At 39.7% G+C, this 14,318-nt stretch overlaps 1 pseudogene; it reads right to left on the bottom strand.

Moving 5' to 3' along the window:
- Positions 1-13,711, bottom strand: part of LOC149222240 (sphingosine-1-phosphate lyase pseudogene) — a 34,819-nt pseudogene extending 21,108 nt beyond the window's left edge.
- Between the last annotated feature and the right edge of the window lie 607 nt (positions 13,712-14,318).

Below are 14,318 nucleotides of genomic sequence, written 5' to 3'. Positions count from 1 at the left end.
TCCCTGGAAATGGCAAGCGCATTAAAATCTAGGATGATCGTATTATGGGTTGTGATCCCCTAGCTCATGATCACTCCCTGGTTTTGTTGAAAGATTGGATGGACAGAGCTGGTTTTAAAACTCTTTGGGGCATATCACATTGGGAGAACATTGGGAGAATGGTGATTGGCAGAGTTGGGAAAAGTTAGAGGTGCCTAAGAACCTTTCCTAAGATTACACTATCTTTCTATCCCTCTTAAAAGGCAAAGCCCCATTGAACAGTAGAAAATCAGACACTCGGGGATGGGGTCCGATCCCTAGGCACTACTCAGTTTCGTAGGGTTATAGGCAGATTTCTCTACATCCTCATGTTCCTCCTGATCCGAAGGCCTGGGGATCTCGATCCCTAAAATCGACTCATTCTACTGGCTTCTTTGTCATCAAAGAATTTTGACCGACGATAGGCTTCGAAAAAGAGACTATATGGGGCCCTTTCGTTGCTCGCTATGTGGGGAAGATGAAGAAAATGCCTCCCATCTGATGCTCTTCTGTAATTTTGCTGTTGAACTTTGGAAAGAGGCTTTAAGCCCATGGAGCATTGACTTCGCCCCCCCTAATCGTTGCTCAGACCTGTTCTCAAACTGGAATCTAACGTACCCTGGTGGCACTCCTCAGAATGCTCATATCAAAGAAGCCTGCCTCGCCCTTCCCAAATTAATCTGCTGGCATATATGGCTGGAAAGAAATCAAAGGATATTTAGAGACAAGAAGAGCGATCCCAAGATTACCTGGGTAAAAATTAAAAGCCTTCTAAAAGAATGTTTGGGAGATCCGCTAGAAGGGGCAGATCTTAGTGAACAAGACGCTGAATGGGTGCTTCTCTTGATCTCCACTTCATTGATATAGTCAGGCATCCCTCTCCTCTAAAACATTGGCAAATTCACCTTAAGGCTGCAGAATTCTTTAAGTTTTGCATCGAGAAGGCAAGAAATGCTCTCTTTTTTGACGGGGCAACAAAAGGCAATCCTGGTACTTCTGGAGCAGGTGGAGTAGTCAAAAGTGCAGAGGGCAGAACTGAATTTAGATATGCCTGGGGAGTGGGCTTCAATACTAGCATTCAAGCTTAAGCTCTGGCTCTTCTCCAAGGGCTCAAGCAGCTCTTTTTCTGGGTATCAAAGATGCAATAGTATTCGGGGATTCCCAGTCTATTATAAAGGCCATTGTGGAAAATTCTTCTCCTTCAGATTTAAGGTTATCAAGATTGATGAGCAAAATTAGATCCCTGATAAATTCCTGAGAAAGATAAAGAATGACAAAGAGTATCATCCGAAGAAATCATGTTTCAAACCTCATAATGGAAAGTTCAAAGGAAAAAGCAAGGGAAAGGACAAGAAGGAAACTACAACCAAGAAAGAACAAGGAGCCAAGCCATCTTGCACACATTGCAAGAAGGAAGGCGATGATGATGAACATTCTTGGAAGTTGCTTCTAGAGTTGAAGTCAAAAATATTTGGTGGAAAGTTTATCTAGGTGGATATTGGTGGCCACCTGCCTATTCTACTTGAACCCCCACCACTGTCTCTGTTAGTTTTTTAGTTTCCTTAATTTTAGCATAGTTTAGTATTTTTGACAATTTTTTGGGTCCTGAACTTCCGAAGCCGTTTTGAAGCCCCAAACAACTTTTTTGGGGAAAACCAAGGCCAACATAAATATTTAGCCATGTTGGCCACTTGATGTAGAATTTTGTAGAATTTTTCTACAAATCAGCTAGCTCTGATACCATGTAGAACTTTTTCTACAAATCAGCTAGCTCTAATACCATGTAGAAATTTCCCACCTGTAGATCACCTGGTAATGCAATGTACTAAAGAAAAACACTCGATCTACTTCTACAAACAATTTAGCGAAAGCTTAATCAACCATGAGCAACATCAATAAGAACACATATAACTGATAAGAAGGAAACAATCACACATAACATAGAATAATTTACCTGGGGAAAGCACCTGCCTAAAACCCCATCTCTGTATTATCATACAAGTGGAAATATAGTCTGGATTACACAAAGCCTTAGCTCAGAAGCTATCCAGCTCTCAGTACAATCCCTCTGCTGCTCATAGACAGTCAAAAGCTTCTCACAAACCTTCTCCTTTTCCCTCCAAGCCTCCTATTTCTACGCATAGTTTTTCATGGGTCCTCCAGCTGCAACTTGTGTGATTCTCACCTCACACACAATACTGACCTCTGAAATAACTGCACAAACCTGAAGGAGATAAATCCTCATCATGGATGAGCTTCCTTTATAGGAAAAATATTCATCCAACTGATAGTACATTATCCCTTCTCTAATCTCAATTGGGTCTCTAACAGAACTGACATGCATCAGTTATCCATGAGTGAATACACAATTATCTGAAAATAACAGTTGTCACATGCATGCAAGCATCAACAAACTGTATCTCATTAATTTAACAATTTGTTAAATTAATCTAATCGAACTTGACTAAGTTAAAATAATTCAACTGATCCTCTCAATATAGAACTCATCCTTAATTCCTCAATCAATGGAGCAAATCAAGGACACATTCCCCAATTAGTGGAGAAATTATTGCATGTTCTCACAAAGACTTCAAGTTTCATTTTCCTTAACTAATTAACTCATGGAGAATTAATTAATTAATATTGAAACTGCTGGTAAGACCAAATTCGAATTTTACTTCCTATTTTAGACTAGGGACTGTCTAAAAATAGGAATCCAACTCGAACTGCTAAAAATAGAACTTATATTTTTAGCACTTACATTTTTCATTCCCTGTTGCCCAATCCAACACTGATACCCAAACTGCTATTTTTATTAGTGTTATTTTTAGAAATTTCTTGTTGCCAATTTTCAACACTCCCTCTCAACAAGAAATGCTTCCTCTCGAACCCAATCTTGTACCTCTGGAATGTTCTGCATGCAACACTTCTACCAAGTGTGGTTGCTCTAGCAACTCTTGGGACAAAAAAAAACTCCTGGCTGACCTCTCTATTGGGCTAGAAACATACTCTGATGATGAAGCTCTACCTGCTGCAGACAAGTGCCCCCTCTATGACATCTGCGCTACTGCAACATCTCCATGCATCTCGCACCATTACACTCTTCTCTGTGCTACCCTGCACAGTGCAACACACTTGTGCCTCTCGCCTTGTTGTACCCTGCATGCTCTGCGTTGTCCTAGGATTCGTACAATGTAGCTCTCTCTGCCACTCCATCCACATCTGTCTCTACCCAATCAGTCAGTTCCTACTACTCCACATTGGGGCTCCCATAGCAAGGTCTCATCCAAGAGGTTGGGTACCTCAAGGATCTTGCCCCTCCTCCATGGGACGATCACTCCACATCGCCCCACCTCCTACCTGGAGGTATGGCTACATGTGATCCCTCTGCCCACTTGACTCAAAGTTTCCCCCTACTCGAGGTCTCTACATGAGTAGATGTCTCTGCTCAATCTCCTCATAGCTTCCCCTGTTGTGGTTGCTCCACAACGTCCTGAAGCTGCTGCACCAATCATGGCTCCTCCACAATCGTCTGAGACTTCTTCTGGCGCTGCATGTTTAGAGGTAATTTACTCTCCCTCTCAACCACCAAGTATCTAACCTTTTCCTTACTCCTCAAGGTTTTGCATGCATCCTGTACCTCAAGTGCATACAGGCTCTTGGCTAGCACAGTAATCTATTTCCACTTTACCATCGTCACAGAATTTTCTGGAAAAAAAGTTGATTTTAAATCAGTGATATCTCCCTCATCCGAACTCTTCTTAAACCAATTTTTTTTATTATTATTATTATTATTTTGGGTATTTTTCCGCAAGGAATCCAAATCTGCTATTTATTTTTGAAAATTTTGTAAAAAAAATTTCAGATCTGCTCTTCAAACTCTTGGCCCAAAACTCAAAACTTTGAATTCTCCTCTCAGTATATTGTTCTCTCCTTGATCACCTGTGCTCCAATACCATGTAGTATTTTGTAGAATTTTTCTACAAATCAGCTAGCTCTGATACCATGTAGAACTTTTTCTACAAATCAGCTAGCTCTAATACCATGTAGAAATTTCCCACTTGTAGATCACCTGGTAATGCAATGTACTAAAGCAAAACACTTGATCTACTTCTACAAAAAATTTAGCGGAAGCTTAATCAACCATGAGAAACATCAATAAGAACACATATAACTGATAAGAAGGAATCAAACACACATAACACAGAAGAATTTACTCAGGGAAAGCACCTGCCTAAAACCCCATCTCTATATTATCATACAAGTGGACATATAGTTTGGATTACACAAAGCCTTAGGTCAGAAGCTATCTAGCTCTCAGTACAATTCCTCTGCTGCTCATAGACAGTCAAAGGCTTCTCAAAAACCTTCTCATCTACCCTCCAAGCCTCCTATTTCTATCCATAGTTTTTCTTGGCTCCTCCAGCTGCAACCTGTGTGATTCTCACCTCACACACAACACTGACCTCTGAAATAACTACACAAGCCTGAAGGAGATAAATCCTCATCATGAATGAGCTTCCTTTATAGGAAAAATATTCATCGAACTGATAGTACATTGTCCCTCCTCTGCTCTCAACTGGGTCTCTGACAGAACTGACATGCATCAGTTATCCATGAGTGAATACACAGTTATCTGAAAATAACAGTTGTCACATGCATGCAAGCATCAACAAACTATATCTCATTAATTTAACAACTTGTTAAATTAATCTAACTGAACTTGACTAAGTTAAACTAAGTCAACTAATCCTCTCAATATAGAACTCATCCTTAATTCCTCAACCAGTGGAGCAAATAAAGGACACATTCCCCAATTAGTGGAGAAATTATTGCATGTTCTCACAAAGACTTCAAGTTTGATTTTCCTTAGCTAATTAAATCATGGAGAATTAATTAATTAATATTCAAACTGCTGGTAAGACCAAATTCGAATTTTACTTTTGATTTTAGACCAGGGACTGTCTAAAAATAGGAATCCAACTTGAACTACTAAAAATAGAACTTCTATTTTTAGCACTTACATTTTTCATTCCTTGTTGCCCAATCCAACAATCATACCCAAACTGCTATTTTTAGCTGTGCTATTTTTAGCACTTCTATTTTTAGCAATTTCTTGTTGCCAATTTTCAACACTTGAAAGTTGTAATCCTAAGATAGATATTTCTAACGAGGTACTTTGCGCGTCAAATGAAGATTGTATGCCAAAGTTACGACCTTGGGAAGTTGATGTACCAATTTAGCCAAACATGGCCCATAGTTTTGGTGCTTCATCTCATAGGGTTAGGTTTTTGGATGTTTAGGGCTTTCCATTGTTTCTCAATAATAAATAATCCTCCGAGACTCATTATAACACATTTCAGAGGCATGTATCCACCACATCTCTTCTCAGAGATAAGCTACCTTCACTCGAGCTAGTCTTATTTCCATTTTGTTTGTAAGCATATTTCAGTGTTTGATATTATTGAAATGAAGTGTTATTTTTATTGCATCTTTGTATTTGTGGTTATATTTGTAATTTTTTGCGTTCTGGTTTAATTTCTGATCAGTGGTATCAAAGCGGTCTTCTCTTTCTCTGTCTTTCTTTGCATGTCCCCAACGAGGTCGGGATATAAGGAGTTACGGCTCGAACGGGTCGAACCTTTGCAAGACCAGCCTCGCAAATCCCGACAACCTCCCATGGCAGAAGATAAGAAAGAAGAGGGGGCAGGATATCCTTTCAAACTCTTTCTCGAAGAATCCCTCGAGTGACAGAGGAACACGATGATGGACAAATTTTCCCAGATCCTTCAGCGACTACCCAAGGGTGACACATCTCCTTCTAGCAACTACTCTGGAAGCGCCACTCCCTTTAAGATACAAGTTAACTTTGACATCCCCATATTTGAGGGTCGAATAGATGCAGAAATCGTAGTAAATGGTTAAATATGCTAGAAGGATATTTTTCTGTTCATGATTTTTCTAGCAGGGAAAATATTACGTTAGCACTTTTCAAAGTCACCCCCCATGTCAAGTATTGGTGGGAAACCTACTGTGAGAAGAAGGACGAGAGTACGCCCTCACTATTTTCAGTCGCACCCACTTGGAATTCATTCTAGGATGCCATCAAGGAGTAGTACTACCCTATAAGGAGCTATGAGGATAAATACATAAAGTGGACCACACTGCGGCAACGAAGAGACCAAGACGTGTCGGAGTTTACCAATGTTTTTCATACCCTTTGCACGAAATTCGGTATCAAAGATCCTAAGAAATATTTGGTAGTCAAGTACCGTAGCTACCTACACATGTACATCCAGGATGAGATGGATTTCCTAGACATCTCCTCACTCGATACGACGTACCGATACATTGTCAATATTGATCAAAAGTTTAAACGGAAAAAGCGAGAGTTTAGATCTGCGAACCTAAAGCAAGGGAGAGGCACCTCCAAACCGTAGAGCAAAGGGAAAAGCCAAGGCGGGGTGACCTAGGATAACCTGCCATGCTAACTTTCCTATACTGTAAAGTAATTTTTAATTTGCTTGATAAAATCATAATAACCATTACTTGTGTAACATTACACTAAGTACATTTATGTATGCATTTATTTTATTTATATATAAGTCTTTTGAATTAATTTTTTGATAAAATTTTAAATTATAGATGGGATAATATTTATTGTGCACTAAGAATTAAAGCTGAATATTATTATTAAGTTATGACATTAAAGATAACTTAAATGATGACCACAAAGTATATTGACTTTCTAGGAATTTTTTACTAGGTTGTAATTGAGTTTTGGGCTAGAATTTATTGTGTCCATAGAATTAAAGCTATAACGTAAATGATGAGTCACCACAGAAGGTATTGATTTTCTTTGAATTATTGACAAGGTTGTAATTGAGTTTTGGGCTAATATTTATTGTTTCCATAGAATTAAAGCTAAATATTATTAAATAATAGAAGATCACCATTGAGATAACTTCAATGATGACCACAAAGCATATTGACATTCTTGGAAATATTGACTAGGTTGTAATTGAGTTTTGGGCTTCAAGTCAAAACTAATATACCATTTCAATGGCTAAGAAATCATCTTTCTTTCCCTTAGAGAAATAATCTTGGGTTTACAAGAGTTATTCAACATTCAAACATACATGGGAAAGATGCATAAAAATTGACAAATTTAATCACATTAACACAAGATGTTTTTACGTGGTAAAACCTTGATAGTGTGTCAAGAAAATCTCCACGGAGCAAGGGATTGGAAACTTCTATTAATCAAGAATGAATCTCCATCATCCAAGCCTCTCGGGCCATCCCAATTAATATGGGCTTTTCCTTCGTTACATAACTCCTTCTCGTTATGAATATCATTGCAAAACTAACTGACAATAATTAACAAATTTTACCCATAATTACATTTTTTTTTATCATATTTCAACAAACTCCACCTTGACAACAATTTTCTTAATCCCTTGCCCATGCCCATTCATCATCTCTTCTGCAAAAATTTAAGTCCAAAATCCACTCCTGGGGCTTCAATTGGCTCAATTTGGCTGGCAAGAGAGTGCTTATAAAAGCTATCTTGAGCAGCCTTCCCATTTATCAGTTTGCAGTTATGATGGCTCCTATTGGCATCATGAGGAAAATGGAGGATTACATAAGGAATTTCTTTTGGAAAGGCGGCAAAGCAAATGAGAATAAAATCCCTCGATTAAGCTAAGATATAATCTCCTTGCCCAGAATGGAAGGTGGCTTGAACTTCAAGAACATTAGTAAGCAAAATATTGCATTCGGTGCAAAACTGTTATGGAGGATAATTGCCCCAAATCTAGGTTGGGCTCAACTATTGTTGTGGAAAAAATATTTCCGTGGGCAGAGAACACGTTGTCTGGACAATCCCAATACAACCTCCTGGTTTTGTTGAAAGATTGGATGGACAGAGCTGGTTTTAAAAACTCTGTGGGACATATCACATTGGGAGAATGGTGATTGGAAGAGTTGGGAAAAGTTAGAGGTGCCTAAGAACCTTTCCAAATATTACGCTATCTTTCTATCCCTCTTAAAAGGAAAAGCCCCATTGAACAGTAGAAAATCAGACACTCGGGGATGGGGTCCGATCCCTGGGCGCTACTCAATTTCGCAGGGTTATAGGTAGATCCCTTTTCATCCTCATGTTCCTCTTGATCCGAAGCCCTAGCGGGGGGATCTGGTCTCAGACAACGATCCCTAAAATCGATTCATTCTGCTGGCTTCTTTGCCATTAGAGAATTTTGACCGACGATAGGCTTCGAAAAAGAGGCTATATGGGGCCCTCTCATTGCTCGCTATGTGGGGAAGACGAAGAAAATGCCTCCCATCTGATGCTCTTCTGTAATTTTGTTGCTGAACTTTGGAAAGAGGCCTTAAGCCCATGAAGCATTGACTTCGCCCCCCCAATCGCTGCTCAGACCTGTTCTCAAACTGGAAGCTAATGTACCCTGGTGGCACTCCTCAGAATGCTCATATCAAAGAATCCTGGCTCGCCCTTCCCAAATTAATCTGCTAGCATATATGGCTCGAAAGAAGTCAAAGGATATTCAGAGACAATAAGAGCGATCCCAAGATTACCTCGGTAAAAATTAAAAGCCATCTAAAAGAATATTTGGGAGATCAGCTAGACGGGGCAGATATTAGTGAACAAGACGCTGAATGGGGCGCTTCTCTTGATCTCCACTTCATTGATATAGTCAAGCATCCCTCTCCTATAAAACACTGGCAAATTCGCCTTAAGGCTACAAAATTCTTTACGTTTTGCATCAAGAAGGCAAGAAATGCTCTCCTTTTTTACGGGGTGTCAGAGCAGGTAACTCCAGCAATGAGCGCAAGAAAACAAGAAGGATTGATTCATTTATTCATTAGCCAACACTTTATTTATACACATATAAAACGGATCAGTTCATCTTCTAGATGACTGTCCGACTTCACCTCATCCGTTTCGGATTAGGTGTCAACATTCCCCCCCTTAATCTGAAGGGATGTTGGTGAGTCCAAGCATCATTCTGAATTTTTCAAGCTTTTCTCTTCCAAGCGCTTTGGTGAAGATGTCTGCAATTTGCTCGTTTGTGGAACAATGACGAAGATGGATTGTTTTGGCCTCAACATGATGTCGGATCAGATGATATTTAGTATTGATGTGCTTAGTACGATCATGGAACTTTGGGTTCTTGGCCAACTTTATTGCAGATGTGTTATCAATCATGAGTGGAGTTGATTGTATTTGTTTTACCTGCAAATCTTCAAGAATTTTCCTGAGCCACACAATTTCTTTCGTTGCTTCAACTGCGGCCACATATTCTGCTTCTGTTGTGGAATCTGTTGGTACTGATTGTTTGCGTGATCTCCAGGAGACAGCTCCTGATCCAAGACTCATAGCATATCCTGAAGTAGATACCCCAGTTTCTTTGTCTCCATCGAAGTCTGAATCAGAGTATCCAATCAAGTTGAAGTCGTCCACCTGTGTATACTTGATTCCAAGGTCTTGAGTTCCCTTCAAGTACCTTAGAACTCTTTTTGCAGCAGACCAATGTCCCTCACAAGGCTTTTGCATAAACCTGGAGAGGATTCCAACAGCAAATGAAATGTCTGGTCTGGTAGTAGTGAGGTAGATGAGACTTCCTACAAGCTGTCTATACCTTGTTGCATCCTCAAATTCCTTTCCTTCAGTAGATGTGAGCTTCAAGTTTTGTTCCATTGGAGTAGAAAGGGGATTGCACTCTGTCATGCCAAATCTGTATAACAAATCTCCAATGTATTTCTTTTGAGAAAGAAATATGGACTTTGGATGTTGGGTTACTTCAATGCCAAGATAGTAATGAACATAGCCCAAATCAGTCATTTCAAAAAATTTTCCTAATTCTTTCTTTATGGATGCAATATAGCTTTCATTGTTCCCTGTCATTAAAAGATCATCTACATATACCACAAGATATACAACTGTTTTGCCAACTTTCTTGACAAATAAAGTTGCATCATCAAGATCAAAATGTTTGAAGTTGAGTTTCAGAAGATGCTCAGTTAGTTTTTCATACCAGGCTCGTGGTGCTTGTTTGAGGCCATACAAGGACTTCACAAGTTTGCATACTTTGTGTTCATGTCCTTTCACAGCAAATCCTTCAGGCTGGGACATAAAAACATTCTCTTTTAGATCTCCATTCAAGAATGCAGTTTTTACATCCATTTGATGGACTTTCCAACCGTTCTGAGCAGCTAGTGCAAAGAGTGTCCGGATGGTGGCCCATTTTGCTGTGGGAGCAAAAGTTTCCTCGTAATCGACCCCTTCTTTCTGTGCAAAACCTTTTGCCACAAGCCTAGCTTTGTGCTTGTCAAGTGAGCCATCAGCTTTGTACTTGTTCTTGTAGACCCACTTGCAGCCAATTGGTTTGGTTCCAAATGGAGGATCAACCAGCTTCCAAGTGCCATTCTTTATGAGGGCATCATACTCCTTCTGCATCGCTTCTTTCCATTCATCATAAGAAGCAGCTTCTTTGAAGGAAGTTGGTTCAAAATCTGTAGACAAGTTCAATTCACAATCATAAGTAACATCCATATCAACAGGTGAATTAGAGTTATCTACATCACCTCCATCTTGTCGATTTGAATTTCGGGTTCCTGTTTTTCCAATTTCATCAGGATGAACACTTTCAAGTGTCTTTGTCAGCCACTTTGGGGGACCTTTCTGAGATGGTCCAGGCTGTTCTGTTGATTGAGTTGGGTCTGAATCAAGATTGAGTCTCCCAATTCTATCAATTACATCACTTAAAGCATCATCCGTTGTTGGAGTGTCATGCAGGGGAGATTGTTCTTCAGAAGAAGATTCCACATGTTGATCTAGTATAGGAATCCCCCCTTCAAGATGTGGAATCTGATTATCAAACTCTTGGAATGATTTTGGTTTTGTGAATCTATCCAAGCGATCAAGTTGCCGCTCAACAACACTGTCAGATTTGGATGATTCAAGAAAAATGACATCTCTAGATAAAACAAACTTTTTATTTACTTCATCATAAAGGCGGTATGCTTTAGATGTGTTTGAATACCCCAGGAAGATACACTTACGACTTCTTGCACCAAGTTTGTTTCTATGTACCTTTGGTATTAAAGCATAACAGGTGGAACCAAATATCCTGAGATGTTTGACCGAAGGAACATGTCCATGCCACAATTCATAAGGAGTCTTGTTTCTTATAGCACTAGATGGACATCTATTCTTTATATATGCAGCACATAGAACAGCATCAACCCAAAACATTGTCTTTACATTCTTGAAGAAAAGCATAGATCGTACCATATTCAAAATTGTTCTGTTCATTCTTTCAGCTACACCATTCTGTTGAGGATTATAAGGCACAGTTGTTTGATGTTTAATCCCATGTTGGCGAAGATAGTGTTCAAAGTCATTTGATGTATATTCTTTTCCATTATCAGTGCGAATAGACCCAATATGAGATTGTGCATCATTTTCAATCCACTTATGAAAATTCTTAAATGTTTGAAAAGCATCAGATTTGTTCTTCAATAAGTAAACCCAACACATTCTGGTGTAATCATCAATAAATGTCATGATATATTTATTTCCATTTGCAGAAGGAACAGGCATTGGACCACATAAATCTGAATGAATAAGTTCAAGCTTCCTATGTGCTCTTGAATGTGAATCATGAAAAGACTGTTTGCTATGCTTTCCTAGAATGCAAGCATCACATTGTTTATGTTTTCTAGGAATTGTAGGCAAACCAGCAACACCATTTTTCTTCAACAAGCGGAGACTATCATAGTTTAAATGCCCAAATCTAGCATGCCATAATAAACTTGATGGAAGTGTACATTCTTCATGATGAGAAATATATGAGAAATGCTGTGCATGAGCAGAGGTTCCTTGCAGTTTAAGGAGTCTTTCTTCTTCTATACCCCTCATGACAAGTGAGTGGTTAGATGCCTTTCTTACCTCAAGCTTGCCATCAAACATGTGAATGGAGTGACCTTGCTGACGGATGTGAACCAGGGACAGCAAGTTTCTCTTCAGCTGTGGGAGATATAGAACATGATCCAGAAGAAAGTCTGGAAGACCAGGCAGTTTAAGCCTGATTGTGCCAAGCCCTGATGGCTTGATTTTTGACTGATCTGCAAAGTATACTGCTCCATCAACATTGTTAGTGAAATCTTCAAAGAAATCTCTTCTATGAGTCATATGACAGGTTGCTCCTGAATCAAGCAACCAGTCATTTTTCGAAGAAGCAAGTGAAGCATTAAACAAATCTTCATTTACTCCAATATTACATTGTGCCTCAATATAGTGTGCAGATTCGGGTGCTTTACCTTTGTCTGAGTCATCAGTTTTACCTTTCTGCTGATTTCTTCTCTGCTCAACTTTGTCCCATGGTAGCTTGCATGTAGAAGCATCATGTGATCCATTTCGTTTGCAGCGAATGCAATGCAGATCTGCCTTTTCTGCTTGAGAATGTCTGCCCCCCCTGCCTCTGAAGTATCTTCCTCTTCCTCTTCGTCCACCTCTTCCTCTTGCAGAATCTTGAGTAGGATGCTTTTCTTTGTGAGCAAGGCAAACAGTCTCTTCAGAAGATTCAGGGACTGTTTTCTTCCCAAAGGCTTTCTCTCTTTCAGCAAACTTTTTCACAAGAGAGTCAAAGGTTATATCTTTAAGGTTTCCATTTGCTTGTAAAGACTCAAGATAATTGGAGTAGGTAGGATAAAGTGCTTTGAGAAAGGCAATAAGAGAGATATCCAGCTCAACCTTAGTGGATTTTATATCATGCATTATAGACTTTATTTCAGATGCAAGAGCAAGAGGATCATTATTTTTCAGTTCAAGAGTGAAGAGTTTAATCATGAGCTGAACAACTTCAAGTGCAGAATGTGTATCATAGAGTTCTTTCAGCTTTTGTATAGCTTCAAATGCAGTGGAATAGCAGGAAATATGACGACTTACTTCCTCATTGACAGATGCTGCGATCAATGCAAAGGCTTTGCTGTTCTTGTTTTCCCAAATGGCGAGTTCTTTGTCTGATGTGGGTTGCACAGGGTCTCTGTCTTCTTCTCCGACACACACACCTTTCCACAGCTCATTGTAGATAAGGGTGTGTTTTACCATCCGGGACCATTCAGAATAGTTCTCCTTGCCAGTGAGAACTATTCCGACCATTGAAATGATTGAATGCATTCTGTGAAGAAGAGAAAAAAAAAAAAATTCTGCCAAAAAATACTTCTGTTTGAGAGAAAAAATCCTTATATGATTGCCTTATGCAACAGTATATATATAACAAGGGTGCTCAATACACTGTTCACTGCTCAAAGACTGCTCACATATATGACTGTATTACTGTTTTTAAAAAAAATAAGGACCCTCACTGCGTTTCCATATATCAATATCTGAGAAAAAAATTGCGCTCATATATATGACTGGTTACATATATCACTCCTGAACAAAAGATGGCGCATATATATATATCACTGCTTAGACACTCATATGAAAATCACTGTAAAAAAAAAAAGGAGGGCGCTCATATTACTTTTCGCACATTTTTCAAGGGCGCTCACATATATATATATATATGAAAACGCTTTGGTATATCATTCTGGCGCGGTGAGTCGAACCCACAACCTCCTTTCAACCAGAGAGATCAACAACCAGCGAAGTAATGAGGACTGTCTTCACACTGACACAGTTCTAGGCCTTGTCTTCACGCCAACAGTTCTCGGCCTTGTCTTCACGCCCTTGTCTTCACGCCAACAGTTCTCGGCCTTGTCTTCACGCCCTTGTCTTCACGCCAACAGTTCTTGGCTTCAAATACCAAGTCAGATCTCGGCCTTCACAAGTTCTCGGACTTCACAGTTCTCGGACTTCACAAATTCTGTCTTTAAATAAGGAAAACACAGCAAATACAGTAGCTCGGGCCACCAAAAAATCTTTACAAAGGACGCAGTCCACGGCTTCAAATAAAAAATGCAGTCACAGTTCTTCAAAGTTCCATCTAGACGCCCTTTTGGACATGACCTCAGAAGAGCTCGTCAAGCTCTTCCATGCTCGTGCTCGAAGAAGGTTTCAGCGAGGTTTGAAGAGGCAGCCAATGGCCTTGGTCAAGAAGCTCCGTAAGGCGAAACGGTTAGCTCCTCAGATTTGCTAACGATATGATCATTGTCACCAGATCTGGGCATGCTTCCGCTGCGTAACGTGAAGGCCCTCGTCGGCCCTTCTGGGCATGCTTCCGCTGCGTAAGGTGAAGGCCCTCGTCGGCCCTTCTCGGCTTTCTGGTTCCGGG

The sequence above is a fragment of the Pinus tabuliformis genome, chromosome Q (assembly GCF_031772625.1).
Source record: "Pinus tabuliformis cultivar Carrire ecotype Pingquan chromosome Q, CPIR1, whole genome shotgun sequence".
Taxonomy (NCBI): domain Eukaryota; kingdom Viridiplantae; phylum Streptophyta; class Pinopsida; order Pinales; family Pinaceae; genus Pinus; species Pinus tabuliformis.
This window is presented reverse-complemented; position numbering and strand designations above follow the sequence as displayed.